Below are 23,500 nucleotides of genomic sequence, written 5' to 3'. Positions count from 1 at the left end.
GCTTAAAATTGAAAATTAATTATAACAACTATAATTGGTACAAATATGACTACTATTATATGTCATAGTAATAGTTTCTATTACATAGCATTTTGGGGTTTTCAAGTTTTCTCATATATGTTACTGTTTTATGTCCTTCTCTTTGGCCTTAGTTAATCTGTAAACAGAGACTAAGGGAAAGGTTTGGGTGCAGGTAGTATATTAGAGAAACAATTCAAAGGAGAGAGAGAGAGGGTAGTGAAATGGGAAAGGAGAGAAAAATGATACATTCTTGAACCGACTATCTTCATGGATAATTGGGAAGCTGAGGAAACTCAAAGAGGGTGTCTCAGAACTACTAGCCCAGGGGGAAAATGAGGAAAAGAAAGCGAAGGTGTTAGTTGCTCAGTTGTGTCCAACTCTTTAGGATACCATGGACTGTAGCTGGCCACGCTCCTCTGTCCATAGGATTTCCCAGGCAAGAACACTGGAGTGGGTAGCTATTATCACCAAGAATACTGGAGCAGGTAACCATTCTCTTCTCCAGGCGATCTTCCTGATCCAGGGATCAAACCCAGGTCTCCTGCACTGCAGGTAGATTCTTTACTGTCTAAGCCACCAGGGAAGCATTTATCTATAAACTATGACTTCCATTGGTCAAGGGTGGTTCCAAGAACATTCAATTCCAAGATGTCCTCAAAACCACAGAGTAGGGAACAATAGACGGGAGCAATGGGTCCAATGTGAAGCAGTGTCAGATTGAAAGTCTATGAGGAAATAAACAATGCAGGAGTGGCTAGGGTAGGAGGTAAGGTCGAGATGATTTGATACTATACAAGAAGTCTCCTATACATGCCCTTATAGCAACACTATAAGATAGAGTGGGCATTATTTGTTATTCTCATTCTAAAAGTATCAACAATCTACTGTGCTATTACTAGTAAATGACTTGGACACTCTCTGACTCAGTTTCCATAGCTGGAAAAAAGCAGAGATTTAGATTTCTTACTCTTTCCATTATGAAAATAACTAAGAGAACAGCTGCAAAATGCTATAAGCTCTCAGAACACAGCTATGTACATAAATTATTGTTATTATGCTTTATAGTCAATTTGAAAACAAGATGAGTCTTTTGTCATTTTAAAATATTGAATTCTACATCCAGCAAAATTGAAAGATACAGAGGGGCCAATTTTAGCTCTCATTCTTTATGCATATCTCCCACTGACTTTAAAGGGAGTTTGGCTCCCTCTGTCTATACATAATTATACAAAGTAATCACAAAATTCCATATTTTAGTTCCCATATAATGAGCCTCAAAAGTCAATAATGAACTACAAATATTCATAGAAAATATTCCTTTCTAATTTTAGGATTGATAATTCATTGCTGCTTCTATTTTGTGCACCAAGAACAACTAGAAGTATCATTACTTCTCAGAATTTATGCCCTCATTCAGGAGATAAGTGACTTCTTTTTTATTGTATTGCATTTGTGGCATTCTTTGAAAGAAGCCATACTGAAGCTTTTCCTGGCTCCCTGGCCATCTGTAATTCCATGCTACATCAGTACATCTCTACCTCAAAGTACAAGAAGGAGTCAGTCTATAGGGACCCATATAGGTGGCATGGAACTGTTGGGCTAGTAAACCACTGATGGACCATGGTCTGAGCCCTGGGACATACAATTATAATAGCTTGAATGATTCTATTTTTTCTTGATTTAATTGACTGGGTTTTGGTACGGTTATGGAGCTATGACCATAGCCCTCAAGATTGTAACCCATACAATCATGCCCGGGTCATCACAATCACTTTCCTGAAATCCCAGGCCAACCAATGATATAGACAGAGAGAATCCTAGTACTGTATAATCTTGTGAGAACTCATTTCTTCTTTTTCTTCTTCTCCTTCTTCTTCCTCTCTTGTTCATTGCTGATTTGTATTATGCTCTAGGTCCTATTCTACATTTTAACTCATTGCTACTGCTGCTGCTAAGTCACTTCAGTCGTGTCCGACTGTGTGTGACCCCATAGATGGCAGCCCACCAGGCTCCCCCGTCCCTGGGACTCTCCAGGCAAGAACACAGGAGTGGGTTGCCATTTCCTTCTCCAGTGCATGAAAGTGAAAAGCGAAAGGGAAGTCGCTCAGTTGTGTCTGACTCTTAGCGACCCCATGGACTGTAGCCCACCAGGCTCCTCCATCCATGGGATTTTCCAGGCAAAAGTACTGGAGTGGGATGCCATTGCCTTCTCATTAGTCCTTACAATAATCCTATGCAGTAACTGTGTTATCATATCCATTTTGAAAATGAGATAACTTATGCTTGCTGCTGCTGCTGCTAAGTCGCTTCAGTCGTGTCCAACTCTGTGCGACCCCATAGACGGCAGCCCACCAGGCTCTGCCATCCCTGGGATTCTCCAGGCAAGAACACTGGAGTGGGTTGCCATTTCCTTCTCCATTGCGTGAAAGTGAAAAGTGAAAATGAAGTCGCTAAGTCGTGTCCGACTCGTAGCGACCCCATGGACTGTAGCCCACCAGGCTCCTCCATCCGTGGGATTTTCTAGGCAAGAGTACTGGAATGGCTTGCCATTGCCTTCTCTGTAATTTATGTTTAGATGGGTTAAATAAATTGCCCAAAGTCACCCAGCTTGTCAATGACTGAGAAGATATTTAATCCCAGGTCTGTCTGATGCCAAAGTATTTATTCCTTCTAAGTAATATTCTGCCTCTGATGAAAGAAAATTCTGTGTCCCTGGGACATAAGTTATCAGGGAAGATTCACACTACACATGAATTCGTTACTTCAGTATTCTTGACCTGGTATAGATACAATCACTGTTCCGACCTCCACATCATGCACATTGGCCATGATAATCTCTGGCTTTGACCCTATCCTGAAAGTTTGTGCCTAATCCCAAGAGTCTTTGGTATGAAGATCTAGAGCCCAGAACATTCATAGTTTTAGTTTCTCCGGACCTTCATGATGCTTATATCCAAAAATCCTTCTCCACCCATTTATTCAAAACATTTTATTGATCTGGGCACTAGATGGCCATTACCCTGACATTAATGAAGCTTGCAGCCTAGTGGGAGAAGCAGACAACACCCACATGTGCACATGCACTCATACAAGTGATAAGTATGATAAAGGAAACAAATAGGGAGCTATTGCCAAAAAAAATAAAACAGAAGTGGGTCTATTTTAGATTGTCAGGGAAGGTCCCTCTGAGGTAGTAAGCTGGAAAGAGAAAGGAGCTAGTCATGTGAAGAGCCAGAGAAAGAGCACAGCAGACACAGGGAAGAGAAATAGCAAAGGGCAGGAGGAAAGGGTTTGGATAGTTCAGCAATAGAAAGGAGACCAATGTGGAGTGAGGCAGGAGGGGGATTGAGATGGAGGGGTAGAAGAATACAGAGCTCACCTTCTGCAACAAACACACCAAAAATACATCTACATGTGGAATGTCACAGAAAACCAACTGGAAACTGGCACATGATCTCCTAAACAACCAATCTGCAAGAAACATCTTCCCATAACCAGGTAGGACAGAGGAAAAAAGTCATCAGGACAGGATCAGTGGCCCTGGGAAGTATCTGTAAAGAGCAGAAAATCTATAGGGGCATACCCTCACCCTTGGGAGATTCCTTGCCTCCTAAGAAATCCACTGGGCCAAATAGAGGGGCTGGAGTAGCCCAAAATCTATTTGTGAGTGTGCACATGCTGGGTTACAAAAATCAGGGCAGAAAGAGACCAGCACTGGCTACCACTTTCCCCCACTTCCTAATCTGAAGTGCACACTAGTTGGGGCCACAACTATGCAGAGCTGCTAAGTACTGAATCTCAGACTGACAGGCCCTAGGAAAGGACTCATCTAGCTACATAAGGACAGCATGGAGGACCTGGGGTTTGGCCCAGCCAGAACCATGGAGCCCTTTGTCAGTGTGTACACGGTAGGGGTGGGTCTGGCTATGGAGTCCACTATTAACCAACTCATGGTGGGTACTGGTTGGTGTGCACACAAGTGGCATCACAGAAACACAACTTTCAGGTGGACAGCCCTTGGGGAAAATAGACAGTGGTTCATTTCCTGGCAGGAGCACTCTGGCTCTTCCCCGACTACATGGAAGCTTAGAGCTGGATCTGGGGTGGACAGATTCTGAGAGAGGTCTGCTCCAGAGTAACCCAGGTCCCAGGCAGCAGCACAAGTACTTAGGCTCCTGAAGCCAGCACCCGGGCCCCCAATATCAGCCCATTCCACAGCATAGCCTAGTGCTAGGTCTGGGATGAGCATAACAGAGAAAGGGACATGACCTTGGGCTGCTTATGGGCAGACCTGTGGATGTCTGCACAGGCAGTGAATAGGTTGGCTCTGACCATATGGGTGGGATTCACTTGCTTCAGCAATCACCTCTGTTAAGGCAGGGCATGCATGAGAGGGCAATGTAGGCTGATCAAAACTGAACATCAGTGCTTCTACTCCAATAACTGGGGAGTAGACCCTGTCCCTGACAAGGCTGTGGCAGCCATGAGGCAACGAGGAAGCCCTGGTCAACATCCAGTGTAGGGTCTGGACACCACAACATCAATCACATCCCCTATCAAGGTTAAATTGCCATCAGACTCTGAGGAAAGACATGGATGGCATCCATACAGAAAGCAGCACCAATAATATTGGACTCACACAATTTACACAGGGACATTCCCACATAAAAATACCCCTTCAAAACCACAGTAGATAACTGATTCTCCTAAATTCACAGAGATAGATTTAAGTAATATTAAAAAGCAGAGGAACTACTCCTAATTAAAAGAATATGAGAAATCCCATGAAAGAACAAATAATGAAACAGACCCCAAATTCAAAAAGGAGGTAATAAAAATGTGAAAGGAATTAAGAAAGATTCTCAATAGAAATGCAGATCACTGTAACAAAGAACTAGAAACTATAAACAGGAACCAATAAAAATTAGCCAACTCAATTGCTGAGATAAAAACCAATCTAGAAGCAATGAATAACAGATTAAATAATACAGAAGAATGAATAAGTGACCTGGATGATAGAATAATGGAAACCACCCAATCAAAACAGCAGACAAAAAACAAATAGAAAAAATAATAATAAAGAAATCAACATACGAAATTTATGGGATAATATAAAGTATTCCAACCTACACATAATAGGGGTCCTAGAAAGAAAAGAGAGAAAAGGGGATTGAAAATGTATCTGAAGAAGTTACAACTGAAAACTTTACAAAACTAAAGGAAGCAAATATCCGGGTACAGGAAGCACAGAGGGTCCCAAACAAGATCAACACAAATAGACCCACACCAAGACATATCATAATTAAAATGGCAAAAGTTAAAGATAAACAGAGAATTCTAAAGACAGCAAGAGAAAAATAAAGAGTCAGTTGCAAGGGAAACCCCATAAACTAATTCCTCTACAGAAACTTTGCAGGCCAAAAGGGAGTGGCAAAATATATTCTAAGTCCTGAAAGGGAAAAACATGCAACCTAGGATATTCAATCCAGCAAAATTATAATTTAGAATACAAGGAAAGGTAAAGAATTTCTCAGACAGCAAAAACTAAAAGAATTAAGCAATACTATACTTACACTCAAATATTAAAGGGTATTCTATAAATAGAAAAGAAGCTACAACCTTTAGAAAAAAGAAAATCATGATAGGAAAGGCAAATGTATAAAAGAACCGAAGATCACTTAAATACAAATCGAGTACACAGATTAAAAAAAGAATAAAATATTGTAAATACTATTTTAACTATTAACACAATAAACAGTGAAAATAAAAGCGTGAAGATATAAAATAGAACATCAAAATCACAAAATATGGGAGAGGGGAATTTAAAAATCTTTTTAATGTGTTCGAATTTGAATGACTATCAATTAAGGGAGTAGATATAATTATGGGTCAACATACTTAAACTCCATGGTAGCTGAAATTCAAAAACACACAATACATTCAGAAAAACCAAAAAGAAAGGAACTCAGTTTATTACAAGGGACTAACGGCTCTGATCAAAATACATAGGCAGATTGGATTTTAAAAAAGAAAAAGAACCTGCAGTATGCTGCCTACAAGAGATTCACTTCAGTGTCAAAGACACAGATAGACTGAAAGTGAGAATTTGGAAACAGATATTTTATGTAAATGAAAATGGCAAGAAAGCAGGGATAGAAATAGTCATATCAGACAAAATAGACTTTAAAACAAAGTCCATAAAGAAAGACAAAGAAGAACATTATATAATGATAAAAAGATCAATTCAAGAAGAGGATATTACACTTGTTAACATATATGTAACAAACATGTTGCTGCTGCTGCTGCTAAGTCGCTTTAGTCGTGTCCAACTCTGTGCGACCCCATAGACGGCAGCCCACTAGGCTCCCCCATCCCTGGGATTCTCCAGGCAAGAACACTGGAGTGGGTTGCCATTTCCTTCTCCAATGCATGAAAGTAAAATTGAAAGTGAAGTCGTTCAGTCGTGTCTGACTCTTAGCGACCTCATGGACCGCAGCCTACCAGGCTCCTCCGTCCATAGGATTTTCCAGGCAAGAGTGCTGGAGTGGGGTGCCATTGCCTTTTCCTGTAACCAACACAGGAGCACCTAAACATATAAATAAATATGAACAGACATAAAGGGTGAAACTGACAGAAATACAAAACTATTAATAGTAAGAGGCTTTAATACTCCACTGAGATCAATGGATGGGTCTTACAAACAGAAAATCAACAAGGCAGCAGAGGTCCTAAATGACACAATAAGTCACAAAACAAGCCTCAATATATTTAAGAATATAGAAACTATTTCAAGCATATTTTCTGACCACAATGGTATGAAACTAGAAATTAAACACAGGAATAAAAATGGGAAAAGAACAAGCAAATGGAAACTGAAAAATATCCTATTTAAAAAGCCAATAGGAAAATAATGAAATCAAAGAAGAAATCAGAAAATACCTCATGAAAAATGGCAATGAAAATACAACCTTACAAAATCTACTGGATGCATTAAAAGCAGTTCTAAGAGGGAAGTCCACAGCAGTAAAGGCTTTCTTTACACACTCACACACACACATTCACACACACACACACACACACAATCCCTCAAATGAACAACCTAATCTACCAGCTAAAAAAGTTAGAAAAAAACAAAACCCAAACTCAGAAAAAGGAAGAAAGTAAATTGAGAAGAAATAAATAAAATGGAAATTTAAAAATAGAAAAAATAATCAATGAAGCCAAGATCTTGTTTTTTGTTAAGATAAACAAAATTGGCAAAGCTCTAGCCAGGTTCATGAAGAAGAAAAGAGAGAGGAGCAAAATAAACAAGATAAGAAACGAAACAGAAGAAATAACTGATAAGACAGAAATTTTAAAAATAAAAAACAATAGTGTGAACAGCTAAATTGGACAACCTAAAGAAATGAACAAGTTTCTCGAAACATACAGATGACCAAAACTGAGCCAAAAAGAAACAGATACTTTGAACAGACAGAGCACCAAAAGTGAAATAGACTCTGTCCAAAAAAAAAAAAAAAAAGACTCCCTGCAAACAAAAGTCCAGGACCAGAGAGATTTACTGGGGAATTCCATCCAACAGACAAAGAACTTATATTTATCCTTCTCAAAATATTCCAAAAGACTGAAGATGAGGAAACACTGACAAATTCATGCTATAAAGTCACCATCACCTTGATACCTAAACCAGACAATACAATACAAAAAGAAAATTATGGGGCAATATCTTTGATGAATATAGATATAAAAACCCTCAACAAAATATTAACAAGCCAAATCCAACAATATATGAAAAGGATCATACACCAAGAAACTCTGGAGCCATTCCAGGGTTGCAAGTATAGTTTAACATGCAGAAAATCAATGTCATACACCATGAGAACAAAAGGAAAGACAAAAACCATGGTCATCTCAAAAGATGCAGAAGAAGTATTTGACAAAATTCAATATTCATTCATGATAAAAACTCTCACCAAAGTGGGTATATAGGGAATATATCTCAACATAATAAAAGCCATTTGTAATAAACCCATACTCAACATAATACTCAACAGTGAAAAGCTGAAAGCCTTCCTGTTAAATTCAGGAACATGACAAGGATGCCCATTCTCATAATTTCTATTCAACATGGTATTGGAAGTCCTAACCATAGCAATCAGACAAGAAAAAGAAAGTCATCCAAATTGGAAAGGAAGAGGTTAAACTGTCACTATTTTCAGAAGACTCTAAAGTCTCTGCACAAAATTATTAGAATAAATTAATTTAGTAAGGTAGTAGGATATAAGATTAATATATAGAAATCTATTGCATTTATTTATACTAACAATGAAATATCATAAAATTAAAGAAAAGTATCATTTAAAACTGAGTTTTAAAAAAACCCTAGGAATAAACTAAGGAAGTGAAAGACCTATATGCTGAAATGTATAAGATACTGATAAAGAAAACTGGAGATGATTCAAAGAAATGGAAAGACATCTCATGCTCTTGATCTGGAAGAATTAATGTTAAAATGGCCATGCTACCTGAAGGAATCTACAGAGTTAATGTCATCCCTATCAAAACACCCATGACATTTTAATCAGAATTATAACAAATAATCCTAAAATGTGTATGGAACCATAAAAAACCCAGAACTTTCAAGGCAATTCTGAGGAAAAAAGAACAAAACTGGAAGGGTAAATCTTGCAGACTTCAGACTATACTACAAAGCTATAGAAATCAGAATAGCATGATACTGGCACAAAAATAGATATATAGATCAATGGAGCAGAGTAGAGAACCCAGAAATAAACCCCATACCTAAAAGGTCAATTAATCTACAACAAAGGAGGCAGAGTATATAATGGAGAAAAGACAGTCTTTTCAACAAGCAGTGTAGGGGAAGCTGGACAGTTACATGTAAATCAATGAAATCAGAACACATCTTCACACCAAATACAAAAGTAAACTCAAAATGGTTCAAGACCTAAATATAAGACATGACACTAAAAAACCCCTAGAAAAGAACATAGGTAAAATATTCTTGTGTGTAAATCATGGTGATACTTTCTTACATCAATCTTCCATGGCAAAAGAAATTAAATCAAAAATAAACAAATGTGACCTAATAAAATATATAAGCTTTTGCAGAGCAAAGGAAGCTACAACAAAACAAAAAGACAACCTACAGCATGGAAGAAAATATTTGGAAACAATGCAACTGACAAGGGTTTAATTTCAAAAATATACAAACAGCTCATACAACTCAATATCAAGAAATCCCCAAATAACCCAATCAAAATATGCACAGAAGATTGAAATAGACATTTCTCCAAAGAAGGCATACAGGCACATAAAAAGTTGTTCAACACTGCTAATTATTAGAGAAATACAAATCAAAACTACAATGAGGTATCACCTCACACTGATCAGAATGGCCATCATCAAAATGTCTTTAGATAATAAATTCTGAACAGGGTATGGAAAAAGTGACCCCTCCCCCACTGATGATCGGAAAGTAAATTGATGTAGCCATTATGGAAAACAACCTGGTGATTGTTTAAAAAAACTAAAATTCGAGCTACCATATGATCCAGCAATCCCACTCCTGAGCATATATCCAAGAAAGATGAAAAATCTAACTTGGCAAGATACACACAACCCAATTCTCATAGCAGCATTATTTATGATAGCCAAGACATGGAAACCCCACTGCCCACCAATAGATGATTGGCTTATGAAGATGTGGTATATACATACAAAGGAATATTACTCAGCCATAAAAACAAAAAGAATAAAATATTTTATTCAGTAACATGGATGGACATAGAGAAGATCATACTGAGTAAGTCAGACAGAAAAAGTCAATTATATGATATCAGTTATATTTGGAAATCTAAAAAAATAATACAAATGAATCTATATACAAAACACAGACTTCAGATACAGAAAACAAACTTATAGTTATCAAAGGGGAAAGGGAGCAGGGGTAAGGGATAAATTATGGATATGAGGTTAACAGATACAAACTACTATACATAAAATAGCCAAGCATGGAGGAATTACTGTATAGTACAGAGAATTATCTGGAGAAGGAAATGGAAACCCACTCCAGTACTCTTGCCTAGAAAATTCCATGGATGGAGGAGCCTGGTGGGCTACAGTCCATGGGGTCACAAAGAGTCGGACACGACTGAGCGACTTCCCGACTTCACGACGACAACAGAGAATTATACCCAACATCTTATAATAACCTATAAAGGAAAACGATATGAAATACATATATGTAAATATGTGTATGTATAAACTGAATCATTTTGCTGTATACCTGAAACTAACACAATATTATAAATCAACTATACTTCAATTAAAGAAAAAAAGAAGAAAGGCGACCAGAGTACTTGGAGCTTACTGATCAAGAGAGTAAGAGACTATAGGAGAGGAGTATGTAGAAAGACGCAGACTCTGTTGGAGTTTTTGTTTACTTCTTAAACTCATGGGAAGACTTTAGTTTCTAAGTGCAAGAGTGATGTGATGTAATTCTTAGTATATAAGATCATTTTGACTATTTTGTGGAAAATAAATTATAAGAAGAAAAAAGTGGAGGAAGAGTGACCAAGTAGTAAGTTTATTAGGCTTGCAGTTTTTCAGGCTTGCAGTTTTTCAGGTGAGAGATAACAGCTTGATAGGATGATAGTCATGGAGGTGGCGAGAAATGGCAGAACTTACAAGATTTGCTGATAGACTGGAAGGTGAAGAAAAGTTAACAATCAAGAATGACTCTCAGGTCTTGATCTGAGCAACTGAAGGACATCATTTATCAAGATGGAGTATGCGATAGGAGAAACAGATCTGGGGGGCTGGATATAAGAATTCTGTTTTGGTCATGTTCTACTTGATAGGTCTATAAGACCTAAATGAAGACACTGAATTGACAATCAAGTAATAAATCTGGAGTCCCAGGGAGACATCAGGGCTAGATATGTACATTTAGGAGTCAAAATATAGATGGTAAATAAAACCATGAATCTGGATGAAATCATTTAGGCAGTCTGTTTATTTTGTCTCTTGCCTGCTCCAGTCCCACATTAGAATGTAAGCTCCGTGCAAGCAGGTATTTCTATTTACTGGTGATTCTTTAGTGCCTAAATTTGTTCACTTATTAAAAATTCATTGAACATGCAAAATGAATGATTTTATGTTTTTCATTAAATATCTCTCAATAGATGGCACTTGGGCCTATTCTAGCCTCCTATTCCTTGTTTCTTTCTTTCTTTTTTTTTTTTTTACTATATAAGTTTCAGGTAACAGCATTATAATTTGACATCTGTACACACTACAAAGTGATCACCACCACAAGTCTAGTTATCATCCATCACCCATTTATTTCCCTTATCTCCAACTCCCTTCCCCTCTGGTTAGTGCTAATCTGTTTTGAGTTTACTTGTTCATTTGCTTTGTTTAGATTCCACATATGCATGAAATTATACAGTATTTGTGTTTCTTTTTTGACTTATTTCACTTAGCATAATATTTTCAAAGTCCACTCATGTTGTCACAAATGGTGGAATTCATTCTTTTTTATGATCAAGTAGCATTTCACTGTGTACATATATTGTGTCTTCTTTATCCATTCATTCATCAATGGACACTTAGGTTGTCTCCATATTTTGGCTATTGCAAATAATGCTGCAGTGAATATAGGGGTACATATCTTTTCGAATTAGTGTTTTTGTATTCTTTGGGTAAATATCCAGAAGCAGAATAATTGGGTCATGTGGTAGTTTTATTCTTAATTTTTTGAGGAATATCCATACTGTTTCCATAGTGGCCACAGCAATTTACATTCCCACAAAAAGCGCTTAGGGTTTTCTTTTTAGCACATCCAACATTTGTTATTTCTTGTGTATTTTTACAATAGCCATTCTGATAGGGGTGAGGTGATATCTCTTTGTGGTATTGATTTGCATTTCCCTGATAATTAGTGATGTTGAGCTTCTTTTCATGTACCGATTGGCTATCTGTATGTCTTCTTTGGGAAAATTACCATTCAGGTCCTCTGCCCATTTTTTAATCAGGTCATATGATTTTTTTCATTGTTAAGTTGTATGAGTTATTTACATATTTTGGATATTAACCCCTTAATCAAATATATGATTTGGAAATACCATTTCCCATTCAGTATTTTTTTTTTATTCTTTGTTCTCTTATGAGGAATCATAGTCACTCATAACAACTGCCATCACATCTCCAAGCTCCAGGGAAAGTTATTATTTAGTCACATCTGCCTCTCTTGATATTTCCATCTCTATGGGTTTCTTTTGCCTAGGTCTTGTGACTTTTTTACTTACCACCATTCCCACTTCTTTGCCTTATTACCCAAACTTAGAGAGGACTTGTAAAATTGAAATTCTCATGGGAGTATCTGACTTGAGGTTGGGTTGAGAATTGGCAAAGTCTGCCTGGAGAGGCAAAAGGGGATAAATGCACTAATGCCTGATTTTATCACACTGCTCTAGGCAAATCCAGCTCACTGCTTGTGCATAGACTGGGATGCTTAAACGTATTATCTAGAACTTGTAACTCCATAAATATTCCCAGGATGCTTGTAATCCAATTGTACTGGGTAATTTTCTCCAGATACTTTAAAAACAAATCCTCATTGCATGTCCAACCTGAGTGCCACCCAACATGATGTGACATTAATTTAATGCTTCAAAGCAGACCTGTGTTGGTTCAAGACAGTACTTAGTGACAATGTCGTTAGAAGCTACCTTCCCTGGGTTATTTCTCTTGATCTGAAACTCAGTGAACAATCTGAAACATTCATAGCCGGTTTGCTATAGACTAAGGGCATTATTTGCTTTAAAAATGGATAACACTTTAGCAGGCCATATAGCCTGCAGTGGAATGCAAATAATCATTTTCTAGATCAGTTGGTCTGACCCAACTCAACAGGGACTAAGTCATATTAAACAGAAAAAGAAAGGGACATGCCTCTGACCTGGGTTAATGCAGTAACTTCGTAAATGGACTTGTGGACTTTCATCTCTTCCATGCATGTGTTCTCTAGATTACTGTCAGAGAAATTTCTCACTGAGCTATTCTCACTATGCTTAAATACCTCCCATAGCTTCCTCACAGCCTACCAACTCTTAAGTTTCTCTGGCAGCCTTTCAAGACCACCATCGGGCTTCCCTGGCAGCTCAGTGGTAAAGAATTCATGTGCCAAGGCAGGAGACATGGGTTCCATCCCTGATCCAGGAAGATCCCAAATGCTGAGGAGCAACTGAGTCCATGCACCACACTATTGAGCCTGTGATCTAAAGTCCAGGAGCCATAACTTCTGAAGCCCATGCTCCACAAGAGAAGCCACTGCAGTGAGAAGCCCTTGCACTGCAACTGGACAGTAGCTCCTGCTCCCACTCTCCACAACTAGAGAAAAATCCACACAGCAATGAAGACCTAGCACAGCCCAAAATAAATATATATTTATATATATATATATGCATCTCCATTCTTTCTCTGCAAATAGGTTCATCAATACCATTTTTCTAAATCCCATATATATATGTTAATATATGATATTTGTTTTTCTGACTTATTTCACTCTGTATAACAGGTTCTAGGTCCATCCACCTCATTACAACTGACTCAAAAGCATTCTTTTCATGGCTGAGTAATATTCCAGACACAGTGGGGAAAGGAGAGAATGGGATGATTGGAGAAAGCAGAATAGACATATATACACCACCATGTGTAAAATAGATAGCTGGTGAGAAGTTGCCATGTAACACAGGGAGCTCAGCCTGGCACTCTGTGATGATCTAGAGGGGTGGATGACGGGAGGGGAAGGAGACTTGAGAGGGAGAGAATATATGTATAATTATGATTGATTTGCTTTGTTGTACAGCAGAAAACATCACAACATTGTAAAACAATTTTCCTCCAATTGAAAATAAATTTAAAAAATAAAATGCAAGTCCAATGCTTAAAGCAGGGCACCAAAAGCTGGTGCTCTGGGACAACCTGGAGGGATGGGGTGGGGAGGGAGGTGGGAGGGAGGTTCAGGATGGAGGGGACACATGTATATGTGTGCCAGATTCATGTTGATGTAGGCAAAAACCACCATGATATTGTAACTATCCTCCAATTAAAATAAATATTTAAAAAAATAATAAAACAAAATGTTTTTAAAAGACCACCATCATCTGACTCCACTTTGATGCCTAGTAAATCCTATCCCTCTGAACACAACATCACACCCACAACACACACACCTCTTCCACTTACATAGTTAGGCTGCTCCACTATCAGTCCCTTTCTTCCATCCTGGTGCCATTGTTATGCTCATTCCCACTGCTATGCCTTTGCTTACCCTGTAGCCTCAATCTGCAGCACTTACCCCTGTTGGTATAAACTGAAATCTTTCATTTGTTTTAAGGCCTATGTTAAAGACAAGCTTTTCTGTGAAATCCAGCCCATGAATTTCTTTCCTCATGTTTCTCTGGTTCCCCCATATATCTTTCATGTATACATTTTATTGTAATTTTTTCCATTTTATTAACACTTTTATTATTTCTTATAGGGGCCCTTTCTACATCCCCTCAACACATCTACCCTAATGTCTCTCATTTCTTCTACTACTTTCAGTGCCCAGTGCTGCTGTAAAATGAGGCTTGCTAATAACAGCATCTAACATCTGCTTATCATTCATCTTAAACTGTGTCCTATCCATAATAAAGTTTTCTACTCATTTTAAGTTTTCCAGAATGCATATGAGACTGAGAAAGCCATAGATACTTAATGAATCCTCATTGAGGGAATCTTGGCATTCTTGACTCTGTTCCATAGACAACAGTGAAGGGAAGACAGAGGCATATTTCTTCCCCTCCCCTTCCCCCAGTACCAGTATAATAGTGTGGTTCTTCTTTATCCATTCTGTGTATTCAGTTTCAGAGTAAGATTATATTTGGAAAACAGGGTTCTGTCAACTTTTTATGTATGAAAACCACCAATAGAGAGCATTTATTGAATGTGTTGAATTAATGCAAATGTGCCCAGCACTGTGCTAAGCATTCCTATGGCAATTAGGAAAGAGTTGGGAGTTATTAATGGCTTCTACACACCAAGGATTTGGAAATCTAAGGCCATGGGGAGCGACTTTCTGGGAACCAGAGTAACTCATCACCTAGTATTTTATGTATTGAGAAGGCGTGGGTATTAATTGTCCATCCTGTTCCCAAAGAGGGAGCAACACAAAGAATAAAGCATCCCTTTCCATGTGCATTTTACCAGCCCCTCTCCTATTGCCCAGTCCCTTGCCAGTCTTGCCACATCAGAATGATGGGGGCCTTGGTTTCTTGCATCTCGGAATCAGGCCAGATAGATTGTGGTGCCAAGTTGGTTGTTTTCTGTTTTAAGCACCAGGCTCCCCTGTGGGCACTGGCATTTCTGCATCTGCTCACATAGAAGGCTGCCTGCCTGAAATCTTCCCCCTGACCCTCTAGGTCTACTGGGAGACTGAGTTGGCATCAGGAAACTGCTTTACCCATAATTCATCTCTGTAATCCTGCACACCAGTCACCTGAAGCAAAGTGTCCTGCTGCCACCGCCACCAGGCAAAACTGAATCATGTGCAGACACCAATACCCCAGGCTGCTGGCTAAGAATAAGATAAGCTTAAAATAACCTGCACTATCCCCAGCGGACCTTGCTGCCTGCCAGGCTTCTCTTTACCACTGCCTGTGACTGGCTGAGGAGCCAGGTAGACAACTAGTTCCTGAGCCCTGAAATAACATTGACAACAGAAATAAATCTCCTGCCTGGGTTAGAGGCTCATCAAAGCTGAAGGAAAAGATGTTCAATCATTCTGGCACTTAATCAGTTGCACTCAGGATTTCTAGCATGGGCTTCAGGAGACTTTGATCCTCCCCAGTTCAGAAGGGTGGCAGATGTATACGGAAAGTGGAGGTTCAAACACGGTGGGAAAGGTCATTAGTTTTAGTGGTGGGGTAGAACCAGGTGATCTGTGCCTATGAGTTCAAAGCTTCATTCTTGTACCTAGGCCCCTAGTCTCTGTGAACAGACCTATATTCAGGTTGTTTGAATGAGAACTACAGCTAAGACATGCCTGGTAAGTGGGAAGCAAAGGTTGCTAAGGATGGGGATGCTCCCCTCTGCCCATGAGAAGTCATACTACTCCATGCCACCTCCTCCAGAGCTAGGGGCACGTTTTCTAAAAGTGAACATAAAACAGGAAGTGAAGGCTTTGGTGTTTCCTAACCTGAGTCACACTTATTTGACCATCTGAGAGTTACCAAACCCTGATTCACCACTCTCAGGTTCCCCTCAACCTTCACATCAGAAGAGGCATTTTCCTCTCTCTTAGCACCTAATGGTGCTACCATAGGATGGATTAAGTTCTTGACTCTACCCAGCGAAAAGGCAGATGATACTGGTTCCCTTAGGATTCGAAGAACTTATCAATTACAAGAAGTAGGGAGGTATGGGTAAGACTGCAGAGTTTACTGACCTGTAATATCAAAAGCAGTAGGATTCTCAGTAGGAACAGGGAGCCAAGCAATAGAGCATGACTATTATGAAAGATATGCCAAGGTTATTATGATCCTTACCTTTAACTTTATATCCATGCATTAGCAAGTTACTCTTATTAATTTCCTAATTCACTGAAGAGACAAAAATGGCCCAGATAAGTAACATGACCTACAAAACATCACCTAGCTGAGAACCATGCAGAAGCTGCCTGTCTCTTCAAGTGCTTACATAGCCATCACTGTTGGTCCTCTTAAATGTTTGACCATGAGAATAAGTGACTTACAGCAACTGGCATCCAGCCCTGAGAACTGGGGCTTGCAAACAATCTTCCTTCACATATGTATGAGTCTGTTTGGGCTCCCAAAACAAAATACCACTGACTGGGTGGCTTGAACAATAGAAATTTATTTTATCAATTATGGAGGGCTAGAAGCCCAAAATGAAGGCATCAGTGGTATTGATCTCCTGAGGCCCCTCTCCTTAGCTTGCAGATGAACATGTTTTGCTCTGTTCTTACACAGCACATTTTATGCACATGCCTCCTGGTGTCTGTTGTTTGTTTGTTTGTTTGTTGTACACACACTAATACTATTGGATTCAGGTCCCACCTCATGACTTTATTTATTTAGTTACCTCTCTAGAGGGCTTCCCAGGTGGTGCTAGTGGTAAATGCAGGAGACACGGGAGATACAGGTTTGATCCCTGGGTTGGGAAGATCTCCTGGACAAGGAAATGGCAGCCCACTCCAGAATTCTTGCCCGGGAAATCCCACTGATAGAGAGGCCTGGCAGGCTAAAGTCCATAGGGTCACAAAGAGTTGGACACAACTGAAATGACTTAACAGCCACACACCTCTGTAAATGCCCTATCTCCAGAGAGTGTCACATTGGGAGTTAGGGCTTCAACATATACATTTGAGGGAACAGAGATCAGTCCAAAGTATTAGCGTTGAAGCTCCAATACTTCAGCCACCTGATGTGAAGAGTCGACTCATGGAAAAGACCCTGATCCTAGTAAAGATTGAAGGCAGGAGGAGAAGGGGACAACAGAGGATGAGATGATTGGACGGCATCACCGACTCAATGGACATGAATTTGAGCAAGCTCCAGGAGTTGGTGATGGACAGGGAAGCCTGGTGTGCTGTAGTCCATGGGGTCGCAGAGTTGGACACAACTGAACAACAACAAGATCAGTCCAAAAGAACATGAAAACTGTGACAACTGGGTACAAAGAATGTTTATCCTCATTCACCCTGCTGCTGCTAAATCGCTCCCTGCATCTATGCAACTGCATTTCCAACTTCTTTCCCAACCCCATTCCACAAAGATCCTTCACACACATCTCTATAACCATCATTGGTGCTTCCTCAAGTCACATCCCTTCTACTCCAGCCCCCAAACACCCTGTCCCCAGTTTTGTGGCCTGGTCCTGGGGCTGTCTTTATCTTCTGCATGTGTTTTTCATACATGGGTTCTATGCTCCCAAGAAACCCTATTAGCTCCTCAAGGGCATAGCCCAAATCATCTTTTTCTTTTGGAGCACCAGAACAGGTAGCAAACGTCTGGGCACACAGGGGACACATGTACTAAAACCACCTTATGCCCTATTTAATGACATTACATGAAATGACAGTAAATGTCACAGCACTCCAGAAATGTTGACTGACTGCTGAGGGACAGAAACAGGGTCACCTCATCCCCCTTTCTGCTCCCTTTTTCAGTATTTTCCAAACACAATGGAAAAGGTCTTGCTCTCTGCTTCTCTTAGTTCTATTTTCTATCCTTACACTCTAGGCAGTGAGAAACTCAAATAAGAATTGAAGGGTATTTATCTTACTCTGAGAGGCTGAGGTTTTTTTGTGGTTTTGTTTGTTTGTTTTTGCCTGCTGCAGCTCTGGGGCTCTCACTGTCCCCAAAAAGCAGCTCAATAGCAAAAAGTGAAATTAGGTATAGGGGGCAGGGAAGAAGGAAGCAAAGAAAGCAATGAAGGTGGAAGGGAAAGCCAAGCCATTTCCAGCACCGTGCTGCCCTTCCTGCCAAGAATAGGAAGAGAGCTGCATTTTGCATGCATGCATGCCTAATGAATCACTTCAGTAGTGTTTGTCTCTTTGCAATCCTATGGATTGTAGCCCACCAGGCTCCTCTGTCCATGAGATTCTCCAGGCAAGAATACTGGAGTGGGTTGCTATACCCTTCTCACATTTTGCAAAGCATCTCTACATAGACAAACTTTTTCTGGACAAAGACCCTAATGGGAACTGAAAGATGAGTGGTCCATCAGCCCAAGAATGAGGGCAGAAAGTGCCTCGTGGTTTATTTTTATAAACCACTCCCATCACCTCCCAGATCCCAGAGGGGCCCAGCCTGTCGTATTTAAGACCACACAATATTGTTATTAAACTCGTGTGTGCCTGAGGGACACTTCCTATCTGTTTCAGGGGAAGAGAGAACCGAAGCTGAGCAACTTAGCTCTCTGGCCCTTGTCTTCCAGCCAGTATTTTAATAGTGGCAGGAAATCGGAGAAGCAGCTCAATGATACTCTAAGCTTGTGAGCAGATTGAGCAATTGCACCTGGACTAGTGAGCTGATCTATCATCAGTGAGCAGTTCTGGAATACTTACTGGACACAAGACTTTGCATTAGGGACTGTGGGCCTTTTCCATGAAGATGACATGATCTATGCTTTCAGGAGCTTCACGATCCTGGGACAGAATTCAGTAATGTATTCGTTTTTCTGGCTGCCTAACAAATTACCATCAGCTTCATGACTTAAAATAATACCCATTTATTCATTCACAGTTCTGTAGGTCACAAGTGTATCATGGTGTAATAGGAACCTCTGCTCAGGGTCTTCTAAGCTGTCAGCTGAGCTGCATTTTCGTGTGGAAGCCCAGGACTCTCTTCCGTGCTTGTGTGGTTGTGGCAGAGTTCAGAGTTCCCAGTTACCCTGTAAAAGGAAGGGCTGTGCAATAAAGGGGGGGAAAAAACCTCTCTCTCCAAATTTGCTAATTGAAAACAACCTTAGCCTGGCAAGAGTTAGGAAAGAGGATTTCATTGTTAATGAGTTAATGTTCTACACTACTGCTGACTCAGACTTAAAAGGATGGTGTGGAGATGAGCTAGTCCTGGCTGAGAAAGCAAAACTGTGCAAGAACTTAAAGCTCACATAATAATGAAATAGATCCTTTTTCCTAGGTTATATTCCAGAGAGTTTAGAGTTTGGTTCAGGATCCTGGAATGCTACTACCGAGTCAGAATTTTGTATAATAATGAAAGCAAGTCTGACCTAGAAAAGAGAGATGAAGCATATAGAGTTCAGCCAAAAGGGGCTTTACATTTGGGGGCAGGGGGCAAGGAAGCTGAGACAGAAACATGACATTAGATTGGGGAAAATAGAGACTTCACAAAAGAGCTCACACAGAATCTCACAAGCTCTGGAACTCAGGGCAAAAGCCATAATTGAGTAGGAGCTTGGGTAAGACCCACCTGCTGGTCTTGGAGGGTCTCCCCAAGAGGCAGGAGGCAAGTGCAGCTCACTCTGAAAACATGGACACTGGTGGCAGCCATTTTGGGGAGCTCCTTCTACCACAGGGATACTGCTGCTCCTCCCTCTAGCTTATTAGCCCCAGGACCCAGTCCTGCCCTGGCCTAAGAGCCTGCAGTTGCCACTCTTGAGGCACCTCAGGCCAACCAACTAGCTGGGCAGGGACACAGCCCCACTAGGCAGCACAAAAGTTGCCTAGACCCTCTGAGCCCACAGCCGCCTCTGGACAAGGCCCTGCACACCAGAGGTCCCAGCTCCACCCGCCAGCCCCAGAATGCCCTGGGCCCCAGCCCTGCCTTCCAAGAAGCTTGCTTTAGCCTCTAAACCAGCTGCACCCACCAGGGGGCACATACCAGATGCCAAGAAAACCACAGTCCTGGATCCTGTGGACCCAGCATGCTTATCAGTAGGCCAGACCCTTCCCTTAGACCAGCTGGGTCCTGTCCCTGCTCACTAGCAAGCCAGTAAAAGCTTTGGGACACTCCAGGTCCCAAACCCAGCTGTGTCAAGAACTGCCCATTCCCCACCACCAGCAATCTGACACCTACTCTGGTTACCCTGGGTCCTGCAACCAGACAGTGGGACCCAGTTCTGCTTGCCAGTAGTCCAGCACTAACCACAGGACCTGGCTTCATCCACCAATGGGTGGGGAACAGCCCCAAACTCTTCTGGACATGGGCTCCACCCACTAGTGAGCCAGCACTAGCCTAGAGATACTACTCTGGGAGTCATCAATATTTAAATCAATGGTTCTCCATCATAGATGCAAAGTAAAATCACACAGTGACTTACAAAACTTGCATATATCAAGGCCCTACCTTGGGGCTGCTGCTGCTGCTAAGTCACTTCAGTCATGTCCGACTCTGTGGGACCCCATAGACGGCAGCCCACCAGGCTCCCCCGTCCCTGGGATTCTCCAGGCAAGAACACTGGAGTGGGTTGCCATTTCCTTCTCCAATGCATGAAAGTGAAAAGTGAAAGTGAAGTCCTTCAGTCGTGTCCGACTCTTAGCAACCCCATGGACTGCAGCCCACCAGGCTCCTCCATCCATGGGATTTTCCAGGCAAGAGTACTGGAGTGGGGTGCCATTGCCTTCTCTGGGCCCTACCTTAGACCAATTAAATTAGAACCTCTGAAAGTGGGCATAGGCATTTGCAGGGTTTAAACTCTTCAGCTGATTCCAATTTGCAATCAAAGCTGAGACCAATTGGCATAGAACAGTGCTTCTCAAACTTTAATGAATAAGAATCACCAGAGGACTTTACTAAAATGTAGATGATGATTCAGTAGGCCTGGGGTGGGGCCCAAGATTCTAAATCTCTAATGCCATCCCAAGCTTTTGGATTAAAGCTTACACATTGAGTAGCAAGAGTATGAAACAAAGTGTTAGTCACTCAGCTGTGTCCGGCTCTTTGCAACCCCATGGACTATAGCCCACAAGGCTCCTCTGTCCATGGATTTCTCCAAGCAAGAATGCTGGAGTGGGTAGCCATTCCCTTCTCCAGTGGATCTTCCCAACTTAGGGACTGAACCTGGGTCTCCTGCATTGCAGGGAGACTCTTTACCATCTGAGCTACTAGAGAAGCCCAATTCTAATGTGAACCAGAATTCAAAATTACTGTTTATCAGTGCAAACTGAAAAGTGTGGGGCCACTGGATGATAAGTGCATCCTATAGCTTCTGGACACTGAGAAGCAGACAGGAGAGGCTGTCTCAGAAAGCTTTGTAAACTCAAATAAGTAACTTGCCCAAGAACACACAACTCACAAATATCTGGGCTGGGATTCAAACCTTGATCTGTCTGGGAACTTTCCTGGTGGTCCAGCAGTTAAGACTCCATGCTTCCAATGCAAGGGATGCAGTTTCAATTCCTGGTCAGGTGACTAAGATTCCACATGCTGCACAGTGTGGCCAAAAAAGTAAAAAAAAGATAGGGGAAAAAACCCAACCATTATCTGACTCCAAAACCTGAACTGTACAAAGAGATATCTCAGGGGGAAAAATGCAATGTTTCCCCAAATGAGATTTTAATAGGCCACACTGGCAAAAGGCACTGTGTCTCTGGAATGACCCCCACGTCTACCTCTTCATCTACCCCTCTTTCTTCCCTTTGATCTTTCCAGTAGCTTTGTTTCCTTTCTGTAGTTGCCACCACCTCTTTCAGAAGTGGAGGCACTACATGAAAAGGAGCCAGCATTGCAGGCTGCCCTCACGGAGGCCAGCCAGCTTTGATGTCCTCCTTCCCCAAGTACTGTGCCCTGGAGCCTCATTTCTGGAGAGAGAGGAAGAAGCAGGATACAGTGCTGCAGTCAAAACCAAGCATTCTGTTTCCTACTACTTTTGCCTCCTGACATAGCAGCAGCTCTGTGTAATGAAAATCTAAATCATTTGTGTGCACACATAGCAACTGTTTATTTGCTGTTAGCTTTGAGGACACAGTAGGGGTTCGATACATTTAGAAAAGAGATCAACACTGGGAGAGTCTAATCTCATAAGTAGACAAAATGAAAAACAAAGCCAAAAATGCATCCCTCCATATCTGAAAGAGAGGCCGGTAATAAATATCCTTCAACTTCAGCCCCCCTCCGGCTCAGAAAAATGCTTTTAAATCAGTGACACAGAGCAGAGATGACTCCTTGTAAGGAGATGACTCCTTCTGTCTGCTTGCTAAAAAAGCTTTACTAGGTCTGGTTGGAGATTGATTGTGAGTTCTAGAAACCATACAACTTTCCTCTCAGGCCACTGAGTGTGCTACCTTCCATCTTTTACAAAATGCATGCACTATTAGTTTTCTGGAAACTTCCATTTTTTTCTCACCAACAGACTTCCTGGGACTAAATACCATCCAGAAGCTTCTCCACATTAGTATTTCTACCAAGAGTGAATACCTGATTGAAGAAAGTGTCCTTATCACATTTTGAAGGGGCCAGACCTCTGTCTTAGTGCAAACTGTTGGACAGTTTATAAAATCTCGGCTTGCCAGCAGCTTCCTCATGCCTTCATCCTCCCAGGTTTTCTCCTCATCCAACCCAAACCTCATATTACCACCTGCTCTTGCAGAAACTCAGAAACCAGAGCTGGTCCATTTTGGTTCAGGGCACATGCTCCTGTAAGGCAGGGACCCACTGCCTGGAAGTCACCAGCATCTGAAAATCAATGGAGGCAGCTACTCCCCTAGGACTGGCATAATGAGAGGTGACATTAGGGAGAAGGATCATTCAAGACAGGCCTGAGTGACTTGATACTTGCAGTATACTGAGGGACACCCAACGTGGAGAAATTATAACCCTACAGAAAGTGAAAGAGGAGAGTGAAAAAGTTGGCTTAAAACTCAACATTCAGAAAACTAAGCTCATGGCATCCGGTCCCATCACTTCATGGCAAATAGATGAGGAAA

General features: G+C 40.9%; 1 protein-coding gene across 2 annotated transcripts in view; it reads right to left on the bottom strand.

The window, feature by feature from the left end:
• The window catches only part of LHFPL1 (LHFPL tetraspan subfamily member 1), a 91,070-nt gene that overhangs the window by 2,353 nt on the left and 65,217 nt on the right, over nucleotides 1-23,500 (bottom strand). The window lies entirely within an intron of this gene.

This window comes from Bos mutus, chromosome X (assembly GCF_027580195.1).
Source record: "Bos mutus isolate GX-2022 chromosome X, NWIPB_WYAK_1.1, whole genome shotgun sequence".
NCBI classification, from domain to species: Eukaryota; Metazoa; Chordata; class Mammalia; order Artiodactyla; family Bovidae; genus Bos; species Bos mutus.
The sequence above is the reverse complement of the archived record's forward strand: the minus strand, read 5'-3'. Positions and strand labels throughout refer to the sequence as shown.